The sequence below is a fragment of the Muntiacus reevesi genome, chromosome 12 (genome assembly GCF_963930625.1).
Source record: "Muntiacus reevesi chromosome 12, mMunRee1.1, whole genome shotgun sequence".
In the NCBI taxonomy this organism is placed as follows: Eukaryota; Metazoa; Chordata; class Mammalia; order Artiodactyla; family Cervidae; genus Muntiacus; species Muntiacus reevesi.
Genome location: NC_089260.1, coordinates 9,990,937 through 10,005,282, shown reverse-complemented (window position 1 = coordinate 10,005,282; position 14,346 = coordinate 9,990,937). Strand labels below are relative to the sequence as shown.

The window sequence follows — 14,346 nt, the reverse complement described above, 5'->3', positions numbered from 1 at the left end:
CCATTCCAGTATTCTTGCCTGGAGAATCCCCATGGTCAGAGGGCCCTGGAGGGCTGCAGTCCATGGGGTTGCAAAGAGTCAGACGTGACTGAGCAACTAAGCACAGCACAGCATGAATTATATAGTGTATACATATTTTACATATAAATGTATATATATAGTATACACACACACATATATATATATATTCATGTCATCTCTAAATCGTGAATTTTGTCTCTTCTTTTCCAGTTTGGATTTCTCATTTCTTTTTCTTGTTCGATTGCTGTGTATATGACTTCTAATACTATGTTGAATAAAAGTGGCAAGTGTGGGTATCCTTAGATTGTTACTGATCTTAGAGGAAATGCTTTCTACTTTTCACCATTGAGTGTAATGTTGGCTATGGGTTTGTTTTACATGGTCTTTATTATGTTGAGGTACATTCCATCTATACCCACTTTGTTGAGAGTTTTTATCATAAACAGGTATTGAAATCTATTAAACTCTTTTTCTACATCTGTTGAGATGGGCATGTTTTTGCAATTTGACAATATAGTATATCAAATTGATTTATGAATATTGGATCATTTTATGTCACTGGGATGAATCTCACTTGAAAATGGTGTTTGATTCTATTAAATGTTTGATTTGATTTGTTAATATTTTGTTGAGGATTTTTGCATATATGTTTATTAGTGTTATTAACGTGTGATTTTCTTTGTGGTCTCTTTTTTTGGTTTGGTATTCAATGTGCTGTTGACCTTATAGAATGAGTTTAGAAATGGTCCTTCCTCTTCAATTTTTGGATTAGTTTGAGAAGAATAGATGTTTACTCTTTAAATGTTTGGTAAAATTCTATGATGCCATCTATGCCTGGACTTTGTTGAGAGTATTTATTTTTTGGTAATTACTGATTAAATTTTATTACTCTTAATTTTTCCTCTTCATATTTTTTAATGCTTCCTGAGTCAGTCTTGGGAAATTCTATATCTTTAGAAATTGATCCATTTCTTTTAGGTTTTCCATTATGTTGGCACATAATGGCTTTTGGTAATCTCTTTTGAGCCTTTTATTGGCACGTAATAGTTTATAGTAATCTCTTATGGGCCAACTGTGGTATCAGGTGTAATGTCTCCTTTTTCATTTTGATTTAATGTTTTGAGCCCTCTCTGTCTTTCTTGATGAGTCTGGCTAGACAGTCATCTGTTTTGTGTGCCTTTTCCAAAACCCAACTCTTAGCTTGATAGAACTTTTCCCTTGCTCCCTCTCACGCCTTTTTTCCTCTCTATTTATTTCTGTTCTGGTATCTTTTATTTCTTTCCTTCTAGTAACTTTGGATTTTGTTAGTTCTTTATTTTCTATTCTTTTAGGTGTAAGATCAGATTGTTTATTTCATATTTTTTGTTTCCTGAAACAAAACAGGCTCTTATCACTGTAAATTTCCATCTTAGAACTAATTTTTCTGCATTTCAAAGATTTTGGGTTGTTGTGCTTTAATTTTCACTTGTCTCCAGGTATTTTTTTACTTCATTTAATTTTGGTCTGTTCTTCTTTTGGTTGTTTAACTAGCATACTGTGTAGCTTCCACATGTTTGCATTTTCTGTAGTTCTTTTTTTTTTTTTCTTCTTGTAATTGATTTCTGGTCTCATAGCATTTTGGTAAGAAAAAACTGCTTGATATATTTTAAGTCTTCTTAAATTTATTAAGGTGTATTTTGTGGCCTAGCATGTGATCTATCATGGAGAATGTCCCATGTGCACTTGAGAAAATTGTGTATTGTGATATTTTGAGATGGAATATTTCATATGTATCTACTAATTCCATCTGCTCTAATATGCCATTTAAGACCAGTGTTTTCTCATTAATTTTCTGTCTAGATGATTTGTCCATTGATGTAAATGTAGTGGTAAAATCCTTTACTACTATTGTATTACTGTGTTTCTCCTTTTATACTGGTTAATATTTGCTTAATTTAGGCACTCACATACTGTATGCATTTATATTTACAATTATTATATCCTCTTGTGGGATTGATCCCATTATCATTATGTCATGATACTCTTTACTGTCGTTATAGTTTTTGTTCTAAAAACATTTCATTTGTCCATGCTATGCCAGCCTTTTTTGTTTCAATTTTCATGAGTACTTTTTTTCATTTCCTTACTTTGAGTCTGTGTGTGTCTTTAGATATGTAATGAATCTTTTGTAAAAAACATATATATGGGTCTTAATTTTTTAATCCATTCAGTGACTGGATGCCTTTTCATTGGAACATTAAGTCCATTTAAGCTTAAAGTAATTATTTGATATGTATATACTTATTGTCACTTGATTCATTGTTTTTGGGTTTTTTCTGTAGCTCTTTTTTCTTTCTTTGTTCTTTTCCTTCCATTTTGATTTGATGACTATTTTAGTGTTGTTTAGATTCTCTTTTTTTGCAGTTTTGTGTGTGTATTTTAGGTTTTTGATTTGTGGTTACTGTGTGGTTCATATATAACAACCTATGTATGTATGTATACACATATGTATATGTGTGTGTGATTATTTTAAGTTTATGATCTATTTAGTTTGAAGGCATTCTGACCACCTTATATTTTTATTCCCCCACTGCTACATTTGATGTTTATATTTTTGTGCCCCTTAACTATTTATTGTAGATATAGATGATTTTACTAATTTTGTCTTTTAATATTCCTACTAGTTTTATAAGTAGGTGATTTATTACCTTTGCTGTATGTTTACCTTTATCAGTGAGATTTTTTTGCATTTCATAATTTTCATATTTCTAATGTGGCCTTTTCTTCTTAGAGGAGTCCCTTTAATATATCTTTTAGACTGAGTTTGGTGGTGTTGAATTCAGCTTTTGCTTGTCTGTAAAACTTTTGGTTTTGCTAAGAAATTTGAATAAAAGCCATGTCAGGGAAAGTATTTTTGGTTGTAGGTTTTTCCCTTTCATCATTATATATATTATGCCACTACTTTCTCATCTGCAGAGTTTCTGCTAAAAATCAGCTGATATGGGAGTTTCCTCAAACTTAACTTTCCTTAGCAAAGTTCCTTTGTATAACTTGTTGCTTTTAACTTACTGTTTTTAATATCCTCTTTTTATCTTTAATTTTTGCCATTTTATTTATAAAGTGTTTTGGAATGAACCTTTTTGTGTTCATCTTGTTTTGGAATCTCTGTGCTTCCTGGACTTGGATGTCTGCTTCCTTCCCCTGGTTAGAGACATTTTTAGCTATTATTTCTGTTCCTTCCTCTCTTTCTTCTGAGACTCCTATAATGTGGATGTTAGTTCCCTTGATATTGTCCAAGAGAACTGTTAAACTATCCTAATTTTTTTTTTAATTCTTTTTTTTCTTTTCCATTCAGCTTGGTTAATTTCCACTGGCCTATCTTCCAGATGGCTTATCAGTTCCTCTGTATCTAATTTACTATTGACTTCTGCTAGTAAATTTTTTATTGCAGTTATTGTAGTTTTTGCTCCATTTGGGTCTTCTTTATATTTTCTAGTTCTTTGTTGAAATTCACACTGTGTTCATCCAGTCTCCTGAATTTGGTGAGCATCTTTATGATTATTACCTTGAACTCTTTATTGGGTAGATTGCTTATGTCACCTTTGTTTGGGTCTTTTTCTGAGATATGACCTGTTCCTTCATTTAAGACATATTTCTCTGTCACCTCACTTTGCCCAGTTCTCTGTGTTTATTTGTCTTTATTAGGTTGGTCAGTTACATTTCTTATTCTTGGAGCGGCCTTGTGTAATAGACATCTTGGGTGGCCCAATGGCCTCCTCTACTCTGGTCGCCAGAACCGTATGTTCTGAGAGCGTCCCCTACGTGGACTGCATGTGCTGTCTGTTGTGGCAGGGCCAACTGCCCTGTTTGTGCTGGTAGGCGAGGCTGGCCCCAGCCTGGCTGACTGCGAAGTCATGTGTTGTATGTTAGCTGTAGGCCTAGGGGTAGAATGAGCTTCCCGTGCAGTTGGTTGTACAGCCTGGGGAACCAGGACTGCTTCCCACCTGTTGTTGGGTGGGGCTGGGTCCTAGCATGACTGTCTGCATGGTCCAGGGGGATACTCGGTTGGAATATTGCTAGACAGAGGAGCCCGGTCTTTGGGTGGGGAGCCTGGTGGGCTGCCGTCTGTGGGGTCGCACAGAGCCAGACGTGACTGCAGCGACTCAGCAGCAGCAGCAGCAGCGACACATTCCGGGGAGGTGTGGGCCTGCTGCTGTCCCGCTAATGGCTTGAGGCAAGAATCCAAAATGAGAATTGACAATGCTGATGTTATTGCCGTAGAATGAGCTCCCAGAAGTGCTTGTTGCCAGATTCTCTGTCCCTATGGGGAGCCCCAGTTGCTTCCTGCCTCTCTGGGAGGCTCTCTGAGATCAGCAAGTGGATCTGACAAGGCTCCTCTCAGACTGTTGCCTCTGTGCTGGGAGGCAAAGCTTGGGAGGTTTTGGGCATGCCCTTTGAGAGCAGAGAGTCTATTTCCTTTAGCTCTCTGGTTTTCCCAAACACAAGACTTTCTGGTTTTCAAAGTCAAGTGTTCTGAGGGTTTGTCTTCCTGGTGCAGGACCCTGAGGCTAGGGAGCTTAGTGTAGGGCTCAGACTGCTTAGTCCTTGGGGAGGAACTCTTAAGATTTTGATATTATTTTCATTTGTGGTTTGACAACTTGAGGAAGTGGATTCTGACTATATGGCATCTCTCCCTCTCATATTCATCTCCTTGTTTTCCCTTCTTTATGTGTTTAGTTGTAGAAGATTCTTTATGCTAGTCTTAATGTTGTTTTCATGGAGAATTGCTCTGTAAGTAGGTGTAATTTTAGTGTATCTGTTTGGGAGGAGGTGTGCTCATGGTCTTCCTACTCCATCATCTGGGCCACCTCTGCAAGATATTTTTAATTATGTGACTATAATTAGTAAAAATTGTATTCTCAAATACTTATAGTTACATTTTGAGCTGCTTGTTATTATATAGCAGCTTGGAACCACTTAAATTTGACATTCTTATTTATGTGAGAACAATTGGAACATAAAGCTAGATAGAAGTTCAGTTCCTGGAACATAGTAAATATTTAGTAAATATTTTTTTGAACAAAAGGAATAAACCATACATTTTTTAATTTTCTTATTACTTTTTAATGAAAATTTGACTTAGAAAGTAACATGTACGTAACAAATTATGGTTGAATAAATATAATTATATTTATAGATCAACTGTACAAATTGCACTAATGGAAAATAAAATTCAAATCAGTCTCTATATTCATATTTAAGTCTAAAATATAGTGGAAACACCTCACTGCTTTACAGACAATCACTATACAATGAATCATTCTTAAAGTGTGATCTGCAGAAGTAATGTTACTGTTGATTATAGTGAAAGAGGGTGTTTACTTAAATAAGTTTGGGACACCTCGGTTCAAATAAATTTCAATAGGCTTTTCTATTACAGGACTTCTCAGAGCCTTTTAATGAAATTGTATCTTGTGTAAAGGGGGAATAGAATGCAGTGTTTTTCAAGTATATATTGGCATAGAAACTTAATTTGAATGAACATATAATAGAGTTAGCAAACCATGAACCACAACATGGAAAATGCTACTACAGTGATTTTATTTTGCATACACTGAGGACCTGGAGATCATCCATTTAATATTTCCATATACTCTATTTGAATTCCAGTAAGAAAAAGCTATCAGAATATTATTATTGGTGGAATTGAATTTGCCAAGAATGCGAGCACAGCTTCCTCAGTGAAGATCTTGCCTTTGGAAACGTCTCACCTCTTGGCAGCTCTCCAGAGTTCAGACTTGGCAGCCTCAAGGACAAAGCTCAAGGTGTGTTTATTTGATTTAACATTTGGCAAAAGGTGTTTTGACTTGTGGTTTGTTTTCTTTCACTTTGTTTTTCTTGTTTTTGTTTGCTTTTGGTAATGAACTTGAGTTTGGAATTTGTTCTTTCTTATTGGAGGCGGGATTATGATGGGGAAATGTTTTTACTTGGATTTATTTTGTGATTTTGGACAAATCCAAAAAAACAGAGTGAGATCTATAAAACTATAAACCTTTATCTGATTAATTTGTTAAATCATATAGTATTATTGATTGCCTATAAGAATTTGTTGCCACATTAAAATATTTGCTCTCTCTTGATATTTGGTACACTATGATATTTTGGTCCATTACTGTAATTTGATAATTATACATTGGTTAATATCAATGTACCTGCATAATAAGTAATTAAGTTCATAGAACAAATTAAGATAATAAAATATCTATTATTCAACATTATTTTAAATCTTTCTTGATTAATTGATATGTTGATGTCTCATAAATTTTTTGGAGAGAAGAAATTTGTCATAAAATGGAAGAAAATGGGCCCCTATTATGTATGTGACCTTATCTTCTACTCTCTTCTTCCACCCCTCATTCTAATCAGAACTCTTTAGTGGTTCCCCATATATTTGTGGGGTAAACTCCAGGGCACAAAGGAAGTAGGACACTTTTTATACTTGCAGGAGACGGGGCACTTCTTACACTGAGATCAAAGTACTGACATGATCAGTGTTTGTATGAGCACACGTATGCGAATTTTTGTCTGTTTGGTGTATGTGTAAATGTGTGTTTTGGTGTGTGTGAGAGAGTGAGAGTGAACTTGCAAAGTCAGTTGACCTTACCTAAAGATCTATATTTTTGTGATTTGGGAAACAAATTCATGTGCCCAGACTGAGATGAAGATGTGTTTCAGGAGAAACACAACCTGGAGTTGCTACTGAATCAAACAGAGGATGAGATCAATTTGGGGCTGAGAGGTTGATGGGCAGTGTTCTGTACTTGTACAAAATCAGGTTGTACATTTTACTATAAAAATTGCTTTGAGAAGTTCAATTGCTTTTTTTCTTTAAATTGTTCAGAGTTCAGTGAATTTTGTGTATTTTCATTAAAAGGGCCCATGATATGTAATCTCTTCCCTGCTCCCAAATTTTGGTTAAAATAATAAAGACCCAATAGTAGGGGAAAAATTTCTAAAATTAGTGAGGTAGTTATTAAGTGCTTTTATAAAATCATTTTTATGATGGACCTTGAAATAAATAGTATATTATAGTGAAGTTAATTTTCAAAAATAAAATAGAGAAGTGATTTGAATATTATTATATTTTTCTTAAGAGTTTTTTTGGAAAACATTGGAATGGACTGTAATTTAAAGGATATCCTAAAACTGTATTTCTTTCTTACTCAGCATTATATGTTAGAGCTAGGGTCATTTTTAACATTTGGGATGCTAAATTTGGTACTGCATATTCAAGTTTTGATCATTGATGGAACCAGTTTTATCTAATGTCTGATTACTACCACTCTAGTAAAAAGAACTATACTGACCTATCTAATGCAAGTGTGAATATATAAGAGAAATTGTGACATATAGACTTAGAAATTGCATCAAGGGTTTACAACTCCTGAACTCCTGAGGAAGGAATAACAGAGAATTAGTGCAAGTGTTGAACTGAGAGGATTCTTTTCTTAGACTGGAGAATAATTTGAGATTTCTGACAAAGATGAAATTGTTAGTTTAAAAAATGGGACCAGTGTTCAAGATTTTTGTTGTTGTTCAGAAGCCTTCCATTTTAGAAAGTATTTTAGAATGCTCCTTATGTACATAAACTGCAAGCATATAAGTGATAATCTATTCATCCAAAGTTTTCAACACATTAAGAAGAAGACTGTATATGTAATTTGCTGTTTGGAGTTATCCAAAGATACTTTTGCTGAAGCCACTTAGCTGATGATAGAAGATGGTTAGGAGACCACATGATAGCAGAAAGGGTACTATTTATATGTAATTAAGTTACACATAGATATTGTGAGACCATCCTTTTCTTTTTTTCTTTGTATATCTCAGTGACTTTTTACATGAATGTAAGGTCTTCAAGTTCAGGTTAGTTTTTTCTCTGAAAAAGCTTATTTGGAGTGTGTGGTGACTCCACAGTGAGTAAGTGACCAACTCAGTATGATGGAATGATGCTGGCAACATTTATCCAGCGCGTGCTGTGTGGGGAGCACCATGTTACATACCTTAAATGAACTAGCAGTTTAGTTTAACACTTACAGCAGCCCATGAGGTAGGAATTCTTACTGCACTGACTTGAAAAATGGTAAACGAGCTTAGCTTAGTAAACAACTAAAAAGTGACAGAACCAGAAAGGAAATAAGTGAAAGCAAGGAAGAGTTAACCCATACTTTATCAGACTTATCTCCTTATAAAAGAGAACTTATAGTAATATTTTAAAATTCAGAGCTTTTAAAATCAAGTTTATAATAATTAAGCATAAAATGTGAATGTTTTAAGTTAATGTAATAGTTCTGGAAAATATCTGTTCAAGAATGTACTGAGTATTCAGTGTTCTAATTTATTTGAGGTTTTTTTAGTATACAAACAATTGTATAAACATTCTACTGAAGGGAAGTCAGAAAATAAAAAATGGACTAATATGAAAAGAGCTTTTTAACCTTTTAAAAGTAACAATTGATAGGTCTAAGGTAAAATAACTTTCCTGTTGCAACACTGACCATCTAATTGTTCATATTTTGTCATGCTTGCATCAAATCATGAAGAAATGAAATATTGATTGCTATAATATGGTTATTTATTTTAAATATTATTGACCATGACTTTGAAGAAATCTCTTCTCTCCTCACTTCTTATATACTGAAGATGCAGCATTCCAAGAAAGCAATTAAATGTCATTTGTAAAAGAACTTTATTTTCTGTAATTACAGACCTAGGTGGTCTGTGGCTTAAACAGAATGACAGTGAGAAGTCTTAGGACATGTTTTTCCTATGAAGGACACATTTAAGTGCATTTTAACATCAAAATAGCTATAAATGCTCATGATTAAAGATTCAATCTTCTTTTTGTTTGCAGTATATAGGGGCGTGTTTATGTGTGTATAGAAAAAAAGAGGAAGGGAAGAATAAATGTGAAAATGAGAATGAATTATTCCCAGGCTCCCTAGGTGTGTTGTTTTTAGTAGCTTTTCAGAATCCTACTGCTGTGATTCAGGGAATTGACTAAACATTGACATTATCATTAAAATACAAGATACCATTTTTTTCTGTTCTCTTTTTCCTCTATTTTCTCTCAAGTGGTCTCATATTACTGTAGTGGATATTCTTTTATGTAGATGTCTCTACTATACCACTCTAAATGTCTCTGCTTGGTAGATCATCTTGCATCTATTCTTTCTGGTGAATGCTTTAAGGAGTTAAAAAATGGATATGGTTTATGAACTTCATTATTGAAGATATAATAATGTGGTACAGTGAAAAATTGAAGTGTTCAATCACAAGGTCATTAACAAAGAATGAAAAATAATTAAGGGCAAAAGATGAAGGGAGATTTTAAGGTAAATTTGAAATTCAAGCATGAAAACACCACTGTGTTGAGAGAGGTGTAGGAGAGATTTTTGCAGAGGATAGAACCTGTATTGAAAGTCTGGTTCTGTAGTAACTAGACTTTTGTACTGAAAGAGATAACATGTAAGTCTTTGGAACAGGTTATAAAAAAATTTTGGAAAAGGGTAGCAAAAGTGACAAATGTATTATAGTTAAAAAATAAACGGTAAGGGAATATGATTCATCAAAGAGAAATTTGGGCCAGAGATTGTGATTATGGTCAATAATGTGAAAAAGTTGAACAATTATTTTTTACTTTGGGCTTCCCTGGTAGCTGCTCAGCTGTTAAAGAATCTGCCTGCAGTGCAGGAGACTCTGGTTCAATTCCTGGGTTGAGCAGTTGAAAAATTATGGTTTTTCTTTATTAATGGCTTCATGCAGTTTATTAGTGCACTCAGTTGTTTACTTTCATAAAATCCCATTTTCTAAAATGAACCGAAAAGGGCAAGTTTAAAGACAGGGGCCCAGAAGAGTTCACAGCCTTTTTATGACATTCATTTCTAAATGCCTAATTTGAAAGAGAATGTCCTGGTTTACGATTTTCATTTTTTTTTTTTTAACTTTTAGAAAGAGGCAGATGGTATGAAAACTGGACTCCCTTATTTAAAGGGAATGTTGATATTTATAACCAAGCTTATCTCCAGCAAGATTTGTTTTTTGCAGCTGTTCCAGGTTGAAAAAAAATATATTAAAGTCCTGGCTTGTTTTTCTTTCCATATTTGGGGTGGGGGGGGGAAATCTTCAGAATGTGAAAAAGTGATGTTTGATTTTAAACATGAATGCAATGTAAACTGTGATTTTTTTGCTTCTATATGTGAATTTTCTGTTTGTATGCTGTGATGATATTACTCTTTTTGTTTCACTGATCTATTTCCTAGGTACATCACACTTGGGAAATAATTTACTCATCATTTTCATCAAAGTATTCTAGGAAATGTAGTAGATTTTCACTGAGTTAGCCTTTATTATTAAACTATTTTCTGACTTTTCATTTTGATATTAGTCATTTTCTTTCTTCCCAGAGTGAGTATATTTTTCACTGGGAAATAAATGTTTTCTGTCCTTTTTTATAGTTATGTTATTTTTTATAAGGTATTATATTCTTTCTTATTCTATTCTTTGCTTCTCTGTTTTCAGTTGTAAATGCTGCTATTTCTCTGAACATATATATCTTAGCAACTTCCTTTTATAATTTCATTGTATTAATTGTATACAATTGATACAAAATTAACTCTATTTTATACTCTAAACTTAATACATGGAACTGTCTCTTTGGGAACATGGTAACGCTGGAATGAATATCTAAGTTCAGTTCAGTCACTTAGTCGTGTCTGACTTTTTGTGACCCCATGGACTGCGGCACTCCAGGCTTCCCTGTCCATCACCAAATCCCGGAGCTTACACAAACTCATGTCCATCAAGTCCATGGATGATGCCATCCAACCATCTCATCCTCTGTTAGCCCCTTCTCCTCCTGCCTTCAATCTTTCCCAGCATCAAGGTCTTTTCAAATGAGTCAGTTCTTCACATCATGTGGCCAAAGAATTGGAGTTTCAGCTTCAGCATAGTCCTTCCAATGAATATTCAGGACTGATTTCCTTTAGGATAGACTGATTGGATCTCCTTGCAGTCCATGGGACTCTCAAGACTCTTCTCCAACACCACAGGTCAAAAGCATCAATTCTTTGGTGCTCAGCTTTCTTTCTTTTTTTTTTTTTCCGTTTATTTTTTATTAGTTGGAGGCTAATTACTTTACAATATTGTAGTGGTTTTTGCCATACATTGACATATCAGGCATGGATTTACATGTGTTCCCCATCCTGAACCTCCCTCCCACCTCCCTCCCCATCCCATCCCTCTGGGTCATCCCAGTGCACCAGCCCCTGCTCAGCTTTCTTTATAGTCCAACTCTCACATCCATACATGACTACTGGAAAAACCATAGGTTTGACTAGATGGACCTTTGTTGGCAAAGTAATGTCTCTGCTTTTTAATATGCTGTCTAGGTGAATATCTAAGTTTATACACAAACATAATCTTTGTTAATATATATTATGACTATGTACCTACATATATAGTTTTCCATAATAAAGGATATTTTATCATTAGATATATTAATTTATTGTGAATAAATGTGATTATTGATATAAGTGAAGATAAATTACATAACTTGCTTGTCAAACTGGAGCAAGCCCCACTGTTTACATACAGATAACTTCCTGAAATTATGTCAGGTATATATTTTTCCTTTTCAATAATTAAAACTAAAACATTTATTTAAAAGTTTTTGTCTAAAAAAAAAGTTTTTGTCTGTCAACACTTACACTTAATCTATTTAATTTAGTATTATGAAGACCAGCATATTGCTTAAATTTATAAAAGCCCAACCATTACTAGTGGACTTCTCTGAAAGCTTAGTTGGTTAAGAATCCACATGTAATGCAGGAGACCCCGGTTCGATTGTTGGATCAGGAAGATCCTCTGGAGAAGAAATAGGCTACCCACTCCAGTATTCTTGGGCTTCTCTTGTGGCTCAGCTGGTAAGGAATCTGTCTGCAATGCAGGAGACCTGGGTTCAATCCCTGGGTTGGGAAGATCCCTTGGAGAAGGGAAAGGCTACCCACTCCATATTCTGGCCTGGAGAATTTCATGGACTGTTCAGTCCATGGGGTCACAAAGATTTGGACACAACTGAGTGAGTTTCACTTTCAACCACTACTAGTAGCAAGAAGTTTATTTCCAGGGAGTCTCTGGCTGTTTTCTGAACAAACCCTTTAAATATCAATCTTTGATTCATAAAGTAATCACTTTCTGTCTTTAATCGCACAGAATGTTTATCAGTTCAGGTTATTCTACACCTCCTTTTGTCCTTCCTTTATTCTTTCTTTTTTACTCTGGATTGATTCCTTTTCTTTTCTTTCATTGGAGTGTAGCTGCTTTACAATGTCGTCCTAGTTCCTGCTGCACAAGGAAGTGCATCAGCTGTGGTATACCTGCCCTCCCAGCCCAGCCCCCATTCCACCCGTCTGGGTTGCCACAGTCACCCCGCTGAGATTCCTGTGCTACGATAACCAGAGTTAAATGTGCTAAGTGAAGAATATATGAACTATTTGTTGGCGTATCACCTCTACCTATCTTTTTCTAAGGATTCACTCTAGCTGTTGCTCAGTCACTCAGTCATGTCCGACTCTTTGTGACCCTGGCGGGTTGCAGCATGCCAAGCTTCCCTGTCCTTTACTATTTCCCTGAGTGTGCTCAAACTCATGTCCACTGAGTCAGTGATTCCATCCAACCATGTCAGCTTCTGTTGCCCCCATCTCATTCTTCCCTTCATCGTTCCCAGCATCAAGGTCTTTTCCAGTGAGTTGGCTCTTTGCATCAGGTGGCCAAAGTATTAGAGCTTCAGCATCAGTCCTTCCAATGAATATTCAGTGTTGATTTCCTTTAGAATTGACTGATTTGATCTCCTTGCTGCCCAAGGGACTCTCCAGAGTCTTCTCCAGCACCACAGTTCAAAAGCATCAATTTTTTTGATGCTCGGCCTTCTTTATGGTCCAACTCTCATATTCATACATGACTACTGGGAAAACTATAGCTTTGACTCTATGGATCTTTGTCTGTAAAGTGATGTCTCTGCTTTTTTTTTTTGCCACTTTATTTTTTAATTGAAGGATAATTGCTGTATGGCATTTTGTGGTTTTCTGTCAAACATCAACAAGAATCAGCCATAGGTACACACCAATGTTCCCTCCCTCTTAAACTTCCTTTCCAACTCCTTCCCCATCTCACCCTTCTAGATTGTTACAGAGCCCCTGTTTGAGTTCCCTGAGTCATACAGAAAATTCCATTGGCTATCTAATATTTTACATATGGTATTGTAAGTTTAATATGCTGTCCAGGTTTGCCATAGCTTTTCTTCCTCATAGCGAGTGTCTTTCATTTCCATTGATTCAGTCATCATCCATAGTGATTTTAGAGCCCATGAAAATAAAAGTCTGTTATTATTTCCACCTTTTCTCCATCTGTTTGCCATGAAGTGATGGGACTGGATGCCAGGATCTTAGTTTTTTGAGTGTTGAGTTTTAAGCCAGCTTTTTCACTCTTCTTTTTCACCTTCATCAAGGAGCTTTAGTTCCTCTTTCCTTTCTGCCATTAAAATGGTATCATCCGCCTATCTGAGGTTGTTGATATTTCCCCTGGCAATCTTGATTCCAACTTGTGATTCATCCAGCCCAGCTTTTCACATGATGTACTCTGCATAGAAGTTAAATAAGCAGAATGACAATATACAGACTTGATGTACTCCTTTCCCAATTTTAAACCCATCTATCATTCCATTCACTCTGGTATGTTAGTTCATTTTATAAATGCCATTTTTTCTTGCATGAGTGTTTGCCTAGTGTGGGTTTAGTAAAAATTTAAATGGAATTCTCATAATAAACAAATTGACTTGAAACATTCAGTAAAACTTGCTAGTATTCTATTACTCTGTACTCTCACCATGTAATAAAGCAAGTGATTCTATAAGAGGTGTGAAACTGTGCAAACAAAAGTCTTACACCTCACTACTCCTGATTATTTTGTTATTGCTCATGTTCCCAATGGATACCATGTGAGTGAGCACTTAAAGATCATTAACCTGAGGTTGTCTATATTCATTTCTACTTCTTTAACCAGAAGATCCAAAGTGTATGTTTCTCAAATTCTTTGAAAATAATAAAAATAAGAAAGATGAAAGGATGTTTTTTCAAATAGTACTGTAGACATCTGAATAACATTTAGTTCAAATATCAATGGCTAAGACAGAAATAAAATACATTATTTTATTATATGTTATGGCTGAAGGAGATTTGTGCTTAGTCATATTAGGAGTAACAGTGCATAAAGGAAAGTGATATAAATATA

General features: G+C 34.9%; 1 protein-coding gene across 2 annotated transcripts in view; it reads left to right on the top strand.

Annotated features, from left to right (window-relative positions):
- TRIQK (triple QxxK/R motif containing) overlaps positions 1–14,346 on the top strand; it is a 102,301-nt gene that overhangs the window by 17,575 nt on the left and 70,380 nt on the right. For both annotated transcript variants that reach the window (XM_065902716.1, XM_065902715.1), the window contains exon 2: positions 5,671–5,825. The gene's annotated coding sequence lies outside the window, so the exon portion shown is untranslated. The remainder of the gene's footprint in view (positions 1–5,670; positions 5,826–14,346) is intronic.